The sequence below is a fragment of the Phoca vitulina genome, unplaced genomic scaffold (genome assembly GCF_004348235.1).
Source record: "Phoca vitulina isolate PV1807 unplaced genomic scaffold, GSC_HSeal_1.0 scaffold12, whole genome shotgun sequence".
Classification (NCBI taxonomy): Eukaryota; Metazoa; Chordata; class Mammalia; order Carnivora; family Phocidae; genus Phoca; species Phoca vitulina.
This window is the reverse complement of record NW_022589715.1, coordinates 6816991-6833670: the sequence shown is the minus strand read 5'-3', so window position 1 is coordinate 6833670 and position 16680 is coordinate 6816991. Positions and strand designations below refer to the sequence as shown.

Sequence of the window (16680 nt, the reverse complement as noted above, 5' to 3'; positions counted from 1 at the left end):
GTTACAAGATTGTGCCCACATGACAACATTTCTTTTGACTCCAAGCCCTCTTTCCTCGTTCGTCTCCCATCAATCCTCCTCCGCCTACATGAGCACCAAAAGAGGAGCCCAGCAGCACCTCACACTTCTCATGCTTTTTCATTTCTCTGTTATTTGCACCAGGTTTGTTTGTGTTTCCTCTTTTTGAGCCTAAATGTATTTCTGCCTGGCAAAACTCTACTCTTCCTTTAAGACCCAGTCCAGTTATTCCTGTCATTTGTGAAATTCCCCACCCTCTGAGCTCCCTCTGCACAAAGCCCTGGCTTCTACGTAGCACATAAGGAGGTAGGTGACCTTTGGTTTCCATGCCTGTCCCCCCTCTAAGCTGTGGCTTCCTATTCTTCTTTCTATCCCTGACACCAATCGTGGATCTGACACATAGTTGAATACTAGGTAAAGGTCTGTGGAATGGCTGGATGGAATAACATGCCATAGGAATCTGAAGTATGCCTGATAACTTCACCTGGCCCTTCATGGTGAGGTCCAAGTCATGAGCATGAATCCCCTACACACTGCCCATTTTGCTCACTCTCATGGCCAAATCCACACGAAAGAGCCTGTCTTTTTATCTAAAAAATATGTGGGCTGCTTTTTACCAAGAAATCTCAGAGACCTTGATAGAGCAATACAGACTCAAGTACAAATGTGTGACAGTGAGAATAGCTGTGTCATCACAAATGTCTATTAAGCAAATACCTCATGCAGGCACTGGGCTCACTGTCATGAGGGACGCACGTGACATACCTACTGGTATCCTGGCTCTTGGCAGCTGCGTTGCTATAGAGCACAGGTGGCTTGGACAAAAAATTTTACATCTGGGGGGCTCTGAAGACCCAGAACTGTTTTTATGGATTCTCTTCAATTTACCACCATCTTCACTAAACTTTGAATACCTATATCAGGAAGTCTGACCTCATGAAAGAAATTTAGTTAAAACTATGGAGAACATTTTGATTATTCTAGAAACTCAAAGATGATTTAATAGAAAAAAGTATTCAGGCCCTAGGAATGTTACACCAAGACAGCAAGTTAATATAACGAGGAAAATCCATAAATGAACTTTTAAGGCTTCTCTGATCTAATTAGTACAAAATACTAAAAAATTCTTATTTCTACTGAACTAGTAAGATTTACTCAGGATACATAGGTCAGTCCGTGAGATGTACTCTCATGCCTCCCTTATTTCTCCATTTTATTAAATGAACCATATATTATAATTAATAATGAGTTAAATCTAATTCTATATAATAAAAGTTAATAGAAGTGTTAAAATCCAATAGGACAGTATCATAATACATATGTAATAAAGTATTAGCTCATGTTCTAGCAGTCAATTTTATCTGCTGCTATAATTTCTATGTTTTAGTGATATAAATATAAAACAACTCTGAAAGGAGATCCATGGATAGGCGTCTGATATTAGTGCCTGACTGTTCACACAGTAAACTGTTCTTTTCCAAAATGAATCTTGGAAGATTAATATTAATACCCTATCCATATTTTAGAGTGGAGCTGAGGAAGCTCTAATGGAAAAATGGTTGGAATCAAGAGACCCAGGTTTGCTCAGTTGTGAAATAAGAAGATGAAACTAGGTAGTAATAATAAAAGCACCTGACGTTTGAAAATGCTTCCAGTGGGAAAGGCTCTTTCATATACAGTATTTCATTTGTTTTTCTTTTTTTTTAATTAACATATTATGTGTTATTTATTTCAGGGGTACAGCTCTGTGATTCATCAGTCTTACACAATTCACAGCGCTCACCATAGCACATACCCTCCCCAATGTCCATCACCCAGCCACCCCATCCTTCATTTGTTTTTCATGTCAGCCCTGGGGGGTTCTCACTTTACATTTGATGAAATTGAAATTTGGAGAGGGAGGGCACCTGGGTGGCTCAGTTGGTTAAGTGTCTGCCTTTGGCTCAGGTCATGATCCCGGAGTCCCAGGATCGAGTCCCGCATCAGGCTCCCTGCTCAGCGGAGAGTCTGCTTTTCCCTCTGACCCTACCCTTCTTGTGCTCTCTCTCTCACTCTCTCTCTCAAATAAATAAAATAAAATCTTTATAAAAAAAAGAAATTTGGAGAGGGAAAGTGAATTGACCAAGGTCATGGTGCTAAGAGCTGTTACGTTTATATAGTTACAGCTAACAGCTATAAATCCGTCAGTGCCACCAGTACCGGTCTAGATATCATATGTCCTCTCCACCTACCAGAGTCTCTGAACAAAAGTGCAGACTTTCTAGAGAATTTGTCAAATAGCACAAATCATAACAACAATAACCTTTCCCTGTAAGAAGATTACACCTGGGTCAAAAGATGAAATAATGATGAGGATTTGCTTTTTGAGCGCTAACCGTGAACAACATACAATCCATTACAAAATTAAAAATTAAAAAAAAAGTGTAAAAGCCTACTTACAGATTTCCTCCTAAAATCGATGTGCATTTTTAAATGCATCTCATCAGAAGCCCTGTAATTAATCCAAGAATTGCTCACCAAGTACTTTCTCACTGTGTTTGGTCTAGTGGTTCAATTTTGTTAAACAATGGCATTATTCACGTTCTGTAAACCTGTTCTGGTTCTGGAAAGTCTAACTGGAAAACTTCCATTACAAACAAAAAAACATAAAAGGGAAAAAGGCAAAACGCATTTTCAGTTCAAAGCCAATAAACTCTATTCTGCTTTTGGTTAATTTTGATTTTAAGCTTTAAATTGCTGACATCAATAGGAAGCTAAATTGTCTTCTTGCTGATTTTCTCTTGCGATGATTACCTGTAAAGTGCCTTGGGTCCCTTCTGTTAAGAATATGAGCTCCAAACAATAACTGTGTGGAGCAGTTTTAAACCAAGTGGGATACCTGAAAGATTTAAACATCCAAGTACACTGAAAAGTTCAGCGAGAGTCCACAGCCAGTGAATCGTGTTTTGCACAGAGTGGAAAGCAGCAGGGCAAAGCAGGGGGCATACTGAGGCCCTTGATATTTTGCTGGTAATAATTTTTGATTCATAGTTTATATCACTTTTAATTTTTGCCTGGTTGGATTAGACACTGAGGAAGGATTTCACCACACAGAGGCACACGATTCAGAGCATTTACGGCTCACCACATTGCTGCAAAACCAATGCCTTCCATAATTACTCTCTTTGAATTAAGAAAATGGGGACCCTTTAAAATTGATCTTCTGAAGTGGAAAAAAATTACACATAATTATTGAACATTCTCATCTCGGTACAAAGAGATCTTCGGGTTCCTTATCTAGTAGCTACTCGGGGTACGCCGTGACTCTGGTGGGAAGAAGGAAGGAAACAGAGAAAAAGGCCAAGATGGACAGCTGCTAACGGTGAGGCCCAGAAGACTTGAGATACAATTAAGACCATGGGTTTGTTTTGATTTCTTCTTCACTGAGTGTTTCTGTGGATGTGGCAGACTGTTTTCATGTCAAAGACTCACCAGGTCACGGTTATACACAGCCATCCTTACTAAAGCAAGTCCGTGTTTCCAATGTATGGGCCATTTACTTCATAAAGCATTCATCCGCATGACAGACAATAAAAAGGCAGGGAGTTAACAAAGAAAATCATGCATTTCCTTCTATTATCAGCATCAGCTTTTACTTCATTAAAAAGAGAGTAGGGAAAGAAAGATTTCCTCCAGAGGGGTGAATCGGATTCCAGCTAAGCACCAGAGAAGAAAAACACTAGGATAATAACAGAATAAACAAATGCCAGATGTGGACTGAAAGTCTGGAGATGAATTTTAATCCTGACTCTGCTATCTAGTTTTGAGGTGTTGGCCAATGTCATTGCGTCTGTTTGCTCATCTGTATCATGAGACGTGCCTTTCTGTGATCAAGGATTGGAAGATTGTGCTTCTAGACTGGAGGGTGGGGGTTTGTGAAAGCAAGGGCTGAATTTGAGTAGAAAATGACTAATGCCATTTTGATGACAAACGGGAGCAGATGATTAGGAGAAGGGCATAATCGTGGGTATTTGTGAGTTATTTAGCATGAGGAATTATTTGCTACGGAATGAACAGGAGCTTAGTGAGGTAGCCAGAATGGCCTTCTAGGGAAACAACATTGGCAGATGATTCCTGAAAAAATTTTCCAGCAAAACTAGCCAGACGGTTAGTAATGACTGAGAAGAGAATTTCCCTGTTTAAAAATGGATGTACAATTTTTCTACAGGGCAGACAAGAACTTCAAAAAAGGCCAACAGAAGATGGAGCTGAGGAAGGTTACCACCTAGAGTAGGAGTCCAGAGTGGAACCCACACATGTAAGGAAGATTATAGGGAAAATAACCATTCACCTCTAACAAAACTAATCCCAAGTAGTGCATCCACAGGAAAGCATCAAATGTTCATAATATTTTTGGCTTGTTTTATTTATTTCCCCCTATAAAATAGAGATCAGTCTAGATGGATAGGGACAGCAAAGAGAAAAACAATGACTCACAATCTATTCATAAAGAGTTAATTATAGTATTGTAAAGACATTTCATGGAATACCTTGTGCCATTCTAAAGGAAAGGTTTAAAAATTTTGTGCCACAGGAAATATTCAAAATACATTGGGTGAAAAATCATGACACCGAATTTTATTTACACACACACAAACTCAATATAGTCCAAATTCTGTAGTTGTGTATTTTAAAAGCAAAAAGCGAACATTTTTAAATGTTAAATGGTGATCTCTAGTGGTGACCTTATGGGTAATTTTTATTTTTTTTCATTTCTGCATTTGTCAAATTCTCAACAATGAGCAAGGATTACTTTAATAAGCAGGAAAAGCAATTTAAGAGAAATAACACACATTATCTGAAAGCAATTCATATTATTTTAGCTGTATTTAGTGAAAAAAGCCCATGAAATACAGGCTTGCTGATATTTCACATGAATAAGGACAGAATTCTGTTCAGAATCAAGTTTTTTTTTTTTTCTAGATTATCGGGGAAAGCAAAAGCCAAAGATAGACACTGAAAATTTGATTTTTTTTAAAAAGGACTGTATTATCGATTTCTACTAACCTACCCCTTCATGTTAGTAAATAAGCTTCACTGAAATACTTTAGTTCTCCTTGCTCTCCATAATAATAATTTTGATAACCATCACTTATTGATTGCTTACTATTCTGTGTTCCTCTCTAATCCTCTCAACAACCTTATAATATAGATCTAATTATTCCATTTTTGTAGAGGAGAAAACTAATGCGTAGATTAAGCCACTTGCAAGAGTTATAGGCAGTTCATTCCCAAAAGTCCCAGTTCTTAACTTGATACAATATTGATCATGGTCATAATAGAAATAGCTAATATTCATTTAGCACTTAATATATGCCAACCTCTGGGTTAAGCATTTTGTATGCATTATCACAATTACTGTTTGCAGCAATCAGATGAGATAAATACCATCATTTTAACCACTTTACAGAGCAGGAGCTTGAGCCTTAGAAAGAATAAGTAATTCATATAGGTGCAGCTAGTAAATGGCAGAGAAGAATTTCGCAACCTGATTCCCTTTCTTTTTTTTTTTTTTTTTTAAGATTTTATTTATTTATTTGACAGAGAGAGAGAGAGACAGCGAGAGAGGGAACACAAGCAGGGGAAGTGGGAGAGGGAGAAGCAGGCTTCCCATGGAGCAGGGAGCCCAATGGAGCCCAATGAGGGGCTGGATCCCAGGACGCTGGGATCATGACCTGAGCCGAAGGCAGATGCTTAACAACTGAGCCACCCAGGCGCCCCCTCATTCCCTTTCGTAAGAAAGTATTTTAGGAGGTCATTTTCTCTACCCATATTGTGGAATGACAATGACTCAGAGCCATGGATAGGGTCACAGAGTCCTGACTCGCCTTAATAATTGTTATTTTTGGAAAAAAATGAACATTGGAATAGTTTAATAGACTTTCTGGAAAGCTTCTTCCATGACATCTTCGGTATGAACAAACCTGAGCCCAATCTGCATTTCTAACATTACACCCCACTGAGTAGGTAGTCAATAAATATTATTATTATTTGCTGTTTTTGATTTTTTGTAAACCCTAAGCCCCCATTGTGAAATGCAAAATTAAAACCAAAACATATTTATAGAATATATAGTATGAACACATAAGGGTTGATTGCTTAATCGAATGTAAAATAGCAATAAAACGTTAGACATGGAACAGAAATGTGAAATAAAAAAATCAGCAACAATTCACTAATTATTGATTTCGTTTGGCTCTGTTCAAGAAAATATGTGGCATCTTGTCTTTTAGAGTATTTTATATGAATGCATGCAGAGAGAGACTGATTTGCCATCGAATATTTTGTGGCCATCGAGAAAGAAGGGGAGGAAGGAAAAGAGAGAAAGAATGTGAATAAAAAAAGCTGAAGAAAGCTTGGCTTTCTTTCTTGGTGTTCTATTTTTAAAGCTGGCCTCTCTTGGATAGAGATGCTTTCGGCATACGCTATCCGCTGTTCTATAACATTCTAGGAGTGAAATCTTTCCACTGTCTTCCAGGGGTACTCCACTTTGAACAAAGAATCTTGACAAAGGAGGAAGGTCCAAATGCATAAATAATCTCTGGAGGGAGTTCAGTAAAACCCAGGAATGTTTAAAATGTCCAATATGAAGAGAGCTTTTGAAAAGGATGGGACTCCAAAAGCTTCTTTGCATTTCAACCGCATCAATTCCACTGAATTCCGTATTCTTATAAAGGGCAATGGCAAATCGAGGACTTCACAGAAGCTTCTAAAACAGAACCAAAGATGTTTGTGTTCAGTTTAACAAAAAGATGCTTCATGCCACAAAGTATTCAACATTATCCTCACCTTTGAGGGATTTGTCAAAACAACATTTTCTAGAGAATTTGACCTTTCTCATTCCCTTTAAGGAGTACAGCGAAGATCTCAGATTATAGACAATTATGGAAGTTTTTTAAGGAAGTTAAGGAAGCAGTTTTAAGATGATGAGGACCCTCCACTGTTTGGTTAAAAGTCTCTCTCTCATGGAAATGGCACAATGCCAATATTATTAAACAATTTTTAAAAATCTAGAAAAGATCTGTAGTCAGCATGATGTCCAGTGCTTGATCCACTTTATTTTTCACTAAGTTGACAAATTGTCTCAGCATGCACATTTAGGTAACAAACCCAGGATTTTTATGACTCTACCCTCCTTAAGACTGTTTATTGACTGCAGAGAAGCAGGGCAATAGTCAGGTGTAGATTTTATATATCACAAAATGATGGTCACTTTTTAACACATTCGTATCATTTTCTCTTAAACACTCTACTCATGTGGTTTCCACACTAGCCTGCCATAATAGACTAGAACTTTGGAGGATACTAGAATTGTTAGCATATTCTTTATTGGAACAATAACTCTAGGATCCCTGCAGTGTCTCTTTCAAGTGGTCGACCAGGGAGTCTTCTAGGAACAGGAAGGTAGCTCACAGGTTTTTCTTTGGAGACTAAAGTTGACAATGCTAAAGGGGGAGAGACCAAAAATGAATTACGGTGGTTCCTATTTTGCATTTGGAAAAAAGAAATTGGTGGCCTTTCAGTTACAAAAGTAAGCAGAAGAAAAGGAAATAGAGCAAGTTTCTATTGGAAAAGCCCCACTCCAGTACTCTGTAAAATTCTCCTGGTATCCCCAGAGAACAGCAGGATTTTAGCTGTCCCTGCCTCTTGCCTTGCTTGAAGCAATCATTTCAATTACCACTTGATAACGCAGAGCTCAGTGCACGGATGACAAGACCTTCTGGAGAATTACTTTGGTTTAGCTACTTTAGCAACTCTGAACCTCAAAGTCTATTTAAATTACAGAATAGTACTATCCCTGTTCATCAGGCTCTGCTTCATAGCAGGAGCTCCAGGAAAAGCATGATTTCAGTCCCCTCCATGTAACTAGTGATGTGGTCAAAGGGGACCTAGAGGAGCTGGGACTGAAAAGCTGACCAGTAGCCCTTGTGCCCCTTACTTCTCTGAATTTAGGGTCCTGACTTGGGTAGCCCATTATATGGGATGTGATCCCTCGCTACATTTGAGAGTGAACTTGAGCATATGGCCCATCACTCCATCAAATATTTCCTGACCCCCACCTCTGCCATCAGCCCACTACCCTTTTTGGTGGCTGGGAGAACACGCAAGTAAGAACTAGAGAGTAAACCACTCCTTTTCAACTAATAATAACAACTGTTCCTAATATCTCACAGTCCTTTGCAAAATTATTTGGCATGCATTGCATTATTTGATCTTGTCAACCCGCTGTGAAGTTGTATCATCTACAGTTGATGAATGATGACACCCGTGATTTGATCTTCACCATCACTGTGAAGTGAGTTGTATTATCCGCATTTGATAGACGGTAACACTGATGTTTAGAAAGATGCTAGAACTGGTCCGAAAACCTCAGCTAGAAAGTGGGAGAACCAAGAGAAGAACTTGGGTAATCTGCATCCCGGTCTGATGCTCCTGACATGTCATCAAAGGACACAACAGATTGAGTCATGGCCTGGCCCTCCTCTATGACCCATCTTAACATGGGATCTTGAGCAAATTCCCAAGTGAGTCCATGCCCAAAGTTTCTCTTAAGCTAAAAATGATGGGAGAATGTTGTTAGAAATAATATGAATAGCAGCCTGTTTTATCCTAATTTGGAATGTTCATTGGACAGGGGAGTTGATTTGGGTCACTTACAGAAAATGAGGAGAATAATGCATGGGTCTTCTCTGACTGCCCCTTTCTTCCCCTAACTCCAAATTCCCAAGCCACTCGTCAAACCAATTTTTTAAGAAAAAAAAAAAAAAGCTGAAAATGGGCCAGGCATGTAAACCAAGGGATAAAAAGGCCATCCACAGTGAGCCCATCTTTCCTCACAGGCCGAGAGAAATGAATGCCAGCAAGGGCGCTGGAAATGCCCGAGGTGATGCGAACAGAGCTGGGGACTCTATGAGGGGGCAGCGGCATGACCTAGGATTACAGTCCTCTCCTTCTCTTTTTAAATAAATGCCATGAAGGAAATACCACTTCTGACATTTCTATAATACTCTGTACTTTGGGGAAAAGAAACCAGCCAAGGAAGCAAGCCTGAGGCCAGAGCCACGAGAAATGCTTAGCATGTTAAAGTACAACATCAGTAGCCCTTGATGCTGGAGGGACAGATTCTGCGGGGAACCTGGGGGAAGGGATGGACTGAGGCCAGCAGAGCTGACAGGCTGAGCAGTGGCACTTAGCTTTGGGGCCCGTGGCTCTCCCTGTCTGGGGCATGCGGCCCTCTGGAGGGCTGGCAAACTTTGTAACTCCATACTGAAAAGCCTAAATGTTCTCACCTCCTTTTCTCACCCAAGAAACAGTTCCTTCTAAGGAATTTATGTGGAAGCTTGCTTTTTTAAAAAATAACAGCTTTGTTAAGATATAATTCACATGTCATAGATTCACTTAATTAAAATATGCGATTCAATGAGTTTTAGTGTATTTTTGGAATTGTGTAACCATTGCTACAATCAACTGTAGAACATTTTCATCACCCCCAAAGGAAAACGCATACCCATTGATCGTCACCACCCATTTACCCCCCAACCCTCAGCCCTAGGCAACCACTAAGCTAGTTTCTGTCCCTGTGGATTTGCCTATTCCAGACTTTTCATATAAATGGAATTATATAATATGAGAATTTTTGTGTCTGACTTCTTTCATTCAATGTAATGTTTTCAAGGTTCATCTGTGTTGTAGTGTAGGGGAGGAAAAATAACTTTCCCTCTACCTTTTAGAGTTTATAGCTGAGACCAGGTAATAAAAGAAAGATAAACAAGAGGGAAAAACCCGAATTTATTAACATGTACACCTCGTGCATACATGAGAGACACCCAGGGAAAAATCAGTCACTCTCTAAGGTAGCTGAAATGTAGGTTTCAATACCATCTTAGTAGGAAATGGGGTGGGGGATGAAGGCCTCTTAGGAGAAAGTAGATGATTTTTAGGAAAGATGAAGAGATCCTTAGAAGAACAGATGGGAGGTATGACTGTGACAAAGTTTGTCAGGATGTGGCGTCTACTTCTAGTCTCCTCTCCTGTGATAATGGCTGACGACATTCCCAGGGAGAGGATCTGTGATAATCAAGTTCATTTTGGAGCATCGGTCTTTAGGCAGACAGGGGAGTTCAGAGAAAACCTCTCCCTACATCTGCTGTTTTTCAAGTGCCTAGAGCTCCAAATTATCATTATACCAAAGTGGCATATTTTCGGATGGCGTGTTCTGCTATCCTTCAGTAATGTGTGTCAAAATTTCATTTCTTTTTATTGTTGAATAATATTCCGTTGTGTAGATAGACCACATTATGTTTATTCATTCATTAGTTGGCGGATATTTAGGTTGTTTCCATTTGGGGGCTCTCATGAATAATGCTGCTATGAGTATTGATTTACAAGTTTTTATGTGGACATATGTTTTTAAATCTCTTATATGCCTAGAAGTGGAATTGCTGGGTCATAAGTTCACTCTATCTTTCAATTTCTGAGGAACTGCTAGGTTTTTCCAAAGCAGCTGCAAGCATTTTACATTCCTACCAGCAGTGTAAGAGAGTTCTAATCGCTCTACGTTCTCTACAACCCTTGTTATTATCTTTTTGATTCTAGCCATCTTAGTGGGTTTGAATTGGTATCTCATTGTGGCTTTCATTTGCACTTCCCCACTAACTAGTGATGTTGAGCATCTCTTCACATACATATTGGCCATTTGTTGATCTTCTCTGGAGAAGTGTCCATTCAGATCCTTAGCCCATTTTTAAGTTGGCTTGTCTTTTTGAGTAATAGGAGTTTATCCTGAAGCTTTTAACACCAGGGGTACTGGGGATGAAATTTCAAATTTGCCTCACCTGATGACATCACTGTGCGGTCAGAGAAGTTGCCAGATCTTTTGCCTTCATATGTGATCAATCCTGGGTCATTTCTTTCTTGAGTCTAAGTGTGGTGGCCCTGAAGGGGAAAGTTTCCAGCTCCACAAACGTGGCCTCTCGCTGACGTAGCTCAGAGGTTTGCTGAGTGCGGGGATATGAGGCGTTACTATCCTCTGTGGCTGTTGAAATCCTTAGTTTTTCTACTCTCCAAATAGAACTTCCATTGTGTAAAAGCCTATCAGCAGACTTCCTATCACTTTGTGGGGAAGGAAATCACTTTGGGTGAGTGTAAACGCTGCTGCCAGAAAGCCGACAGTGTTTTCTCACCTATACTCTGAAGGTGGCCTGGGGAGACCAGCCTTTCCTCAGGGGAGAAAACAACAATTTTAAATACTCTGTGTAATCCAGAAAAGAACACTGGTGAAGAACAAAGCAAAATGGTTCTCCCATGTTTCAGTCTAGATTGCTAATTAGATCTGAAATTTAGTTTTGACTGACTTTCTCACAATTCTGTTCTTTATTTAATACATTCTTTGAAACATCAGGCATACATTCTTGCCCCCCATTAGCCAGCTGCCAGTCCCTGCTGCCTACTGGAACCACCTGAAAAACGTTTAAAAACTCTCTTCATGTTGGGGCCCCATAACCAGAGAGTTTGATGTCACTGGTTTTGAGTGGGTCCTGCCCCACACTCAAAGTTTGCAGAGCTCCAGATGTGATTCTAATATGCAGACAGGTCCAAAACACAAGCCCAGCTTTTACCAGCCTCTTAATTCATTCTCTGACTTAATAAAAGAACACATTGTCCTCTCTAGATCCATGCTTCTCAAACTTTCACATGCATTGCATCATCTGGGTATCCTGTTAATATTTAGATCTGATTTGGTGGGTCTGGGGCGGACCCAGAGATTCTGTAGTTCTAACAAGCGCCCCCGTGAAGTGGAGGCTACTGGTTAGTGCCTCAAAGTTCTCAGAATTGCTGAGCCCCTACATATTCATGGCACTTTTCAATTACTTCTGATAGGACCTCTATCTCCTCAAGGATTCAACTTTTTAGGACAGCCGTCATAAAATAGATGTGCTCCTCTCCTTTTAAAAACAGAGTTGAAATTCTATCATTGCTAATCTAGGCAGTCCTTGTTAACATACGGATAAAACAATAAACCTTTATATTAATTTAAAATAATGATCCAGATCCTTTAAAGTGGTCATAAAAATACTGCACAGCTGAATGAATAAGGAACTTTGTGGGTCATATAATTGAAGGTATCAGTCTTTGGAGCCAGTTACAGGAATCTCACTGTGTGACCTTGGGAGTTATTTAACTTCTGAGTCATTGTTTCCTCTGTGAATGGTAAGTAGCAGAAGCTACTTCTAGGGCTGTTACGAAGACAGGTGAATTAAGAAATGTAAAGTGCTCATAGGTCCATTGACCTCTCAGTATGCCTAAAGAGAGTTTAATTTTTTTAATAATAATTTTTAAAGCAGCCATTGCAGTATCTAAATATGTGAAATCCTCACTAAAATCTTTTGCACAGGGATTTAAAAGAAGAGTCTCTTCGCTTTAACGTTCCAAACTTATCTTTTTCTCACTTCTTCTAACATCAAGGGCAATCTTGAGAAAAAGAAACCACAGAAGGGCAAATCGAGGCAGAAATAGAAAAAGGGGCCCAGATGCTACTTTGGCTTACTGAGGAGAGATCAGAATATATTTTAACGAAATTTTCTTTTCTTTTCTTTACCTCCACTAATAAAACCACCTCTTTCTTTCCTTTCCACCATCTGCCTGAGTCACCACCAGACATACGAACTCCTTGGTAAAATGTTGGAAGGTGCTCAGGTCTTTTGAGACCCATCAGATAAGAGAGAGACTGAGAAGTCAAGTATAGATGTTGGTTTAGTATTACCAAAGGAAAAGCACTGCAAAAAAAAAAAAAAAAAAAAAAGAAAAGAAAGAAAGAAAAAAAAATCAAAGGAATGACCTGCATTTTCCCACTCAATAAACTGATCTTTCTTAATCAAATCCTTTTTTCCCCTAGAAATGGAACCAAGATGGATTTCCATAAAAACTTTGGCCACATTGAGAAATTATTTAGTGTTATCATAAGATTTGTTAACTGCTTTGCTAGTTTCCAGAAAACATCATTTTTATAGTACACTATTCAACTTTAGAGATGTGTAAAAAATCAAGTGAAAAGTTCTCATTACCTTCTTCATAATTGTGGTAGCTGAAAATTGCATGACATCAATTTTTCTATTTGTTCCTTATTGGGGCAATAAGAGCATAAGAGTTGCCATTGGATGAAGGGCTGTGTCTGCCTTACTGTTCCGGTCTTGTTTGGGTTAACCTGTCAATCTAAGGAAAAAAAACTTGACTTCATCCCGTTGGTAAAGAGAACAAAAGATAGCCAGCATGAATCTGTGTTCTCAGGGAGAAGGAGTCCTTATGACAGAGCAAAAGCTCAGTGACTGTGGGATTGGTGTGGCAGTGGGGGAGGGGGGAGGGGGAGAGGGTGCAAATGGGGGGAACCTCTAAGGTCCCTTCAATCCTTGAGATTTATATCCACTGTGGAATTGTGAGGAACAGAGGTATGCTTCTGCTGATTATCAAACTATACCTGGAGTCCTCACCAAATGTGCCCCATCTCCTGTAACTTCCTATGTGATGAAAGAGGTGGCATTAGGCTCTGGGAAGTGAGCAAGGGACAGCCTAAGGATCTGTTCCTTTAAAAATTACATTGGTTAATTTCAACTTTGCTACCTTTGCTGGGGGGAGAAGCGAAAGTTGAGCATTAGCAATCCCTTCTGATTTTTACCTCTCTTGATTCAAAGGGCTAATTCATAAGGATTGACTTTATCCTGCCTCTTTAAATGGACTGAAATGTCCTTTAATAAGCAAGCTTCCTATTCATCATTTTACTATGCAAGAGCACCAAAATCAATTTATAATTTAATGGCTCCTCCTGTCAGGGACACTACTGATGGTATTATTAATGATTTTGAAATATGCCATTATGCAAATCCCATCTATTTTAGGTGTCTTGGCCAGGCACCTACAGAAGTACTGGTTTCTTTTTCTTCTTCTTTGATTTTCCAGTGTCACAGTTATCAAATACTAAAACATTTTCTAAGGATTATTATCCTAGTAAATAGTGATAATCTAAAGATAAACTTTCAGTGCTTATTTTATTATGCAAACAAATTGTGTGGGGCTTCATATATCTCACACTCATCAGCTACTCAGAGTATAGAAAATAAAGCTGTTAGGACAATAGAGGATTAAATTTGCCAAGAATAAGAAACAATGTTATTTTGTTGCTTCTATTTATTTCTGAATGAGTTGTCATGTTGCTCTTTGGGAACAAAACTGGAAGCTTTTTCTAAACAAAGGCACCCTATTAGCCAGGCTCCACCAACCATCTCTACTGTACTCTATTTCTGCAATCTAATAAAACATGTGATGTGATGTAGGTTGGGTTGGGAGCACAAGATGGAGAAAGAGAAGTCAAATGTTTTTAGGTAATATAAGCAAGAACATTGCAACATGGCACCCACCTTTGTGTACCCTATCATGAAGTGATAACAAATGCTGGGCCATGAGCTCCAAAAGATGGTAGCATGGCCCTTCTAATGCCCATTAACGCTTTTCCACACTTGGTCTTATGGCTGATTGCTTTAGTAGAGCTGAACAACTGTAGTTTATGATTATAAGGCAGGAAGATAGAAATCCAAAATGCATAAGTTTGATGACAAAAAGGATAAACTTTTGGCAGGTTTTTGTAGAATAAATTTGATTTCACTTATAACATCAAATCTAGTTCTGAAATAAAGAGCACATGTATCATCACTTCTTATATCTTCTTGTGCTTTCTTTAATAATTTGTAACTTTTGGAGATTGAGGAATGATCAGATATCCTAGTGTAGTCAGGGTAGACTGATTTTATATATATTTATACACACACACACACACACACACACACTGAGTAAATAGGTCAATTCCGGAGAATAGTTTCAGAAGTTAGACAGGAATTGTTCACTACGTACATGTAGTTGGACTTTGTCACACCGTTGGAAGTTTGTAAATATCTAACTACTCTGAAAAAATGATTATTGCTTTAGTCATTTACAGCTGCTCATCTGGCCTTAGTATTTCAGTCTTTGAGGACGCAGCTGAGATAGGAAAGAAAAGGCACTGTCATGAGTCCAACTCCTTAGTAATGAGAAATCGGATATGGGCATCATATGGGGATGTTCGTAAGCTGAGGAGCAGAGAGCCGGTTATGGGGCTCCAAAGGACCAGAAGCAATCATTTGATCTCACTTCTACAGTATTAACCCAAGAAAGCAAGACTAAAGCATTTAGCATTAGGGGCTAGGAAATTCAGAGAATTAAAAGCAACTTCTACCTTTCTTCTCCTTTATACTAGGAAAGAAGACTGATGCTCTTTGGCATATATAGGTATAAATAAAACTTGGTGGCTTTGGTCAATAATTTTTAAAAAGGGGGGGGGCACCTGGATGGCTCAGTGAGTTAAGTGTCCAGCTCTGGATTTCAGTTCAGGTCATGATCTCAGGGTGGAGCCCACTTAGATCCTCTCTCCCTCCCCCTCAACCCCTTCCCACCTCACTCTCCCTCTCTTTAAAAAAAAAAAGGGGGGGGGGCTACAAACTAATTTCCTTCCGGAAGACCTAGAAAATTCCACCCAAACTAAATAATGTCGATGACTAAAACTACGCGTCTGTGTAAACGCAGTGTTTCAAAATCTTTAGTCAGAAATGTTCTTGGCCAGTGTTACTGGAAAAAAATTTTTTTTCAAGGACAAACAAGTGTTTAGGGGGCTCTGAGTAAGTGGTAATATAGGAAGTGATTAAGCCCTTATTAATTAGAAGGTAACATTAGATATATCTTCAGAGTCGTCAGGCTTATGGGAAATTGAGATTTGCATAATATTTGCATTTGTCCTACAGTCTGCCATTTCACTCACAACCAGAGGACCCTAAGGCTAGAAGTGCTAACGGATGGATTACGGGAAAAATTCTTAACTAAATGCCTTGGTGTATGGGTGGGGTTTGAAAGTGGTGTAAATAGTATATTTTGTCAAAGTTGAAACTCAGCTTTGGAGGGATGAAAATCACTATAGCATCATGACTCCCCATCCCCCACCTTTCAAAATAGCTATTGGGAGGCCTCAGCTTCCATGTTTAGAAAGACAAATAAAACATGAACATTTTCCCTTTGTGATCTAGGTGGAAAATCTGACTAGCCTGAATAAGAGTTCGATTCTAGGACATTGGGTGGGGTAAGATTAAAGAGTTTGATTTTATTTTGTGATGGTCTTATACATTTATTACTTTACTAACATTTTATTACAAAAATATTATGTTTGGAAATACAGTAAAGCAGAATGAAGACCAAGAAAAATGACCCATAAGCCTATCACTCACAGATAACCTCTTTTGATATTTTGATGTGATTTACTGATTTGTTCTAAACGAGTAAATTCCAGGGCATGGTTCAGACAATCCTACGGTTAAGGCATTTACTAAATAAATATATTTTTCTTTTCTTATTATTGTGATCTGTGTTCTTCTGCTTTTCCTTCTCATGGTGATGATAAACCTATGAGTCCTGAGTGCTCTATGTTGCCTAAAATCATTCCATGGCCTTGGGCAGGGGAGCTGTGCTTTGGGTGACCTCTCCAATCTTCCAGACCTATCCCATACCCCTCCTGGAAGAAGAGAGTCACAGTACAGAAGTTTCTCAGTT

General features: G+C 39.1%; 1 protein-coding gene across 21 annotated transcripts in view; it reads left to right on the top strand.

The window, feature by feature from the left end:
- The window catches only part of SLC8A1 (solute carrier family 8 member A1), a 372498-nt gene that overhangs the window by 282422 nt on the left and 73396 nt on the right, over nucleotides 1-16680 (top strand). The window lies entirely within an intron of this gene.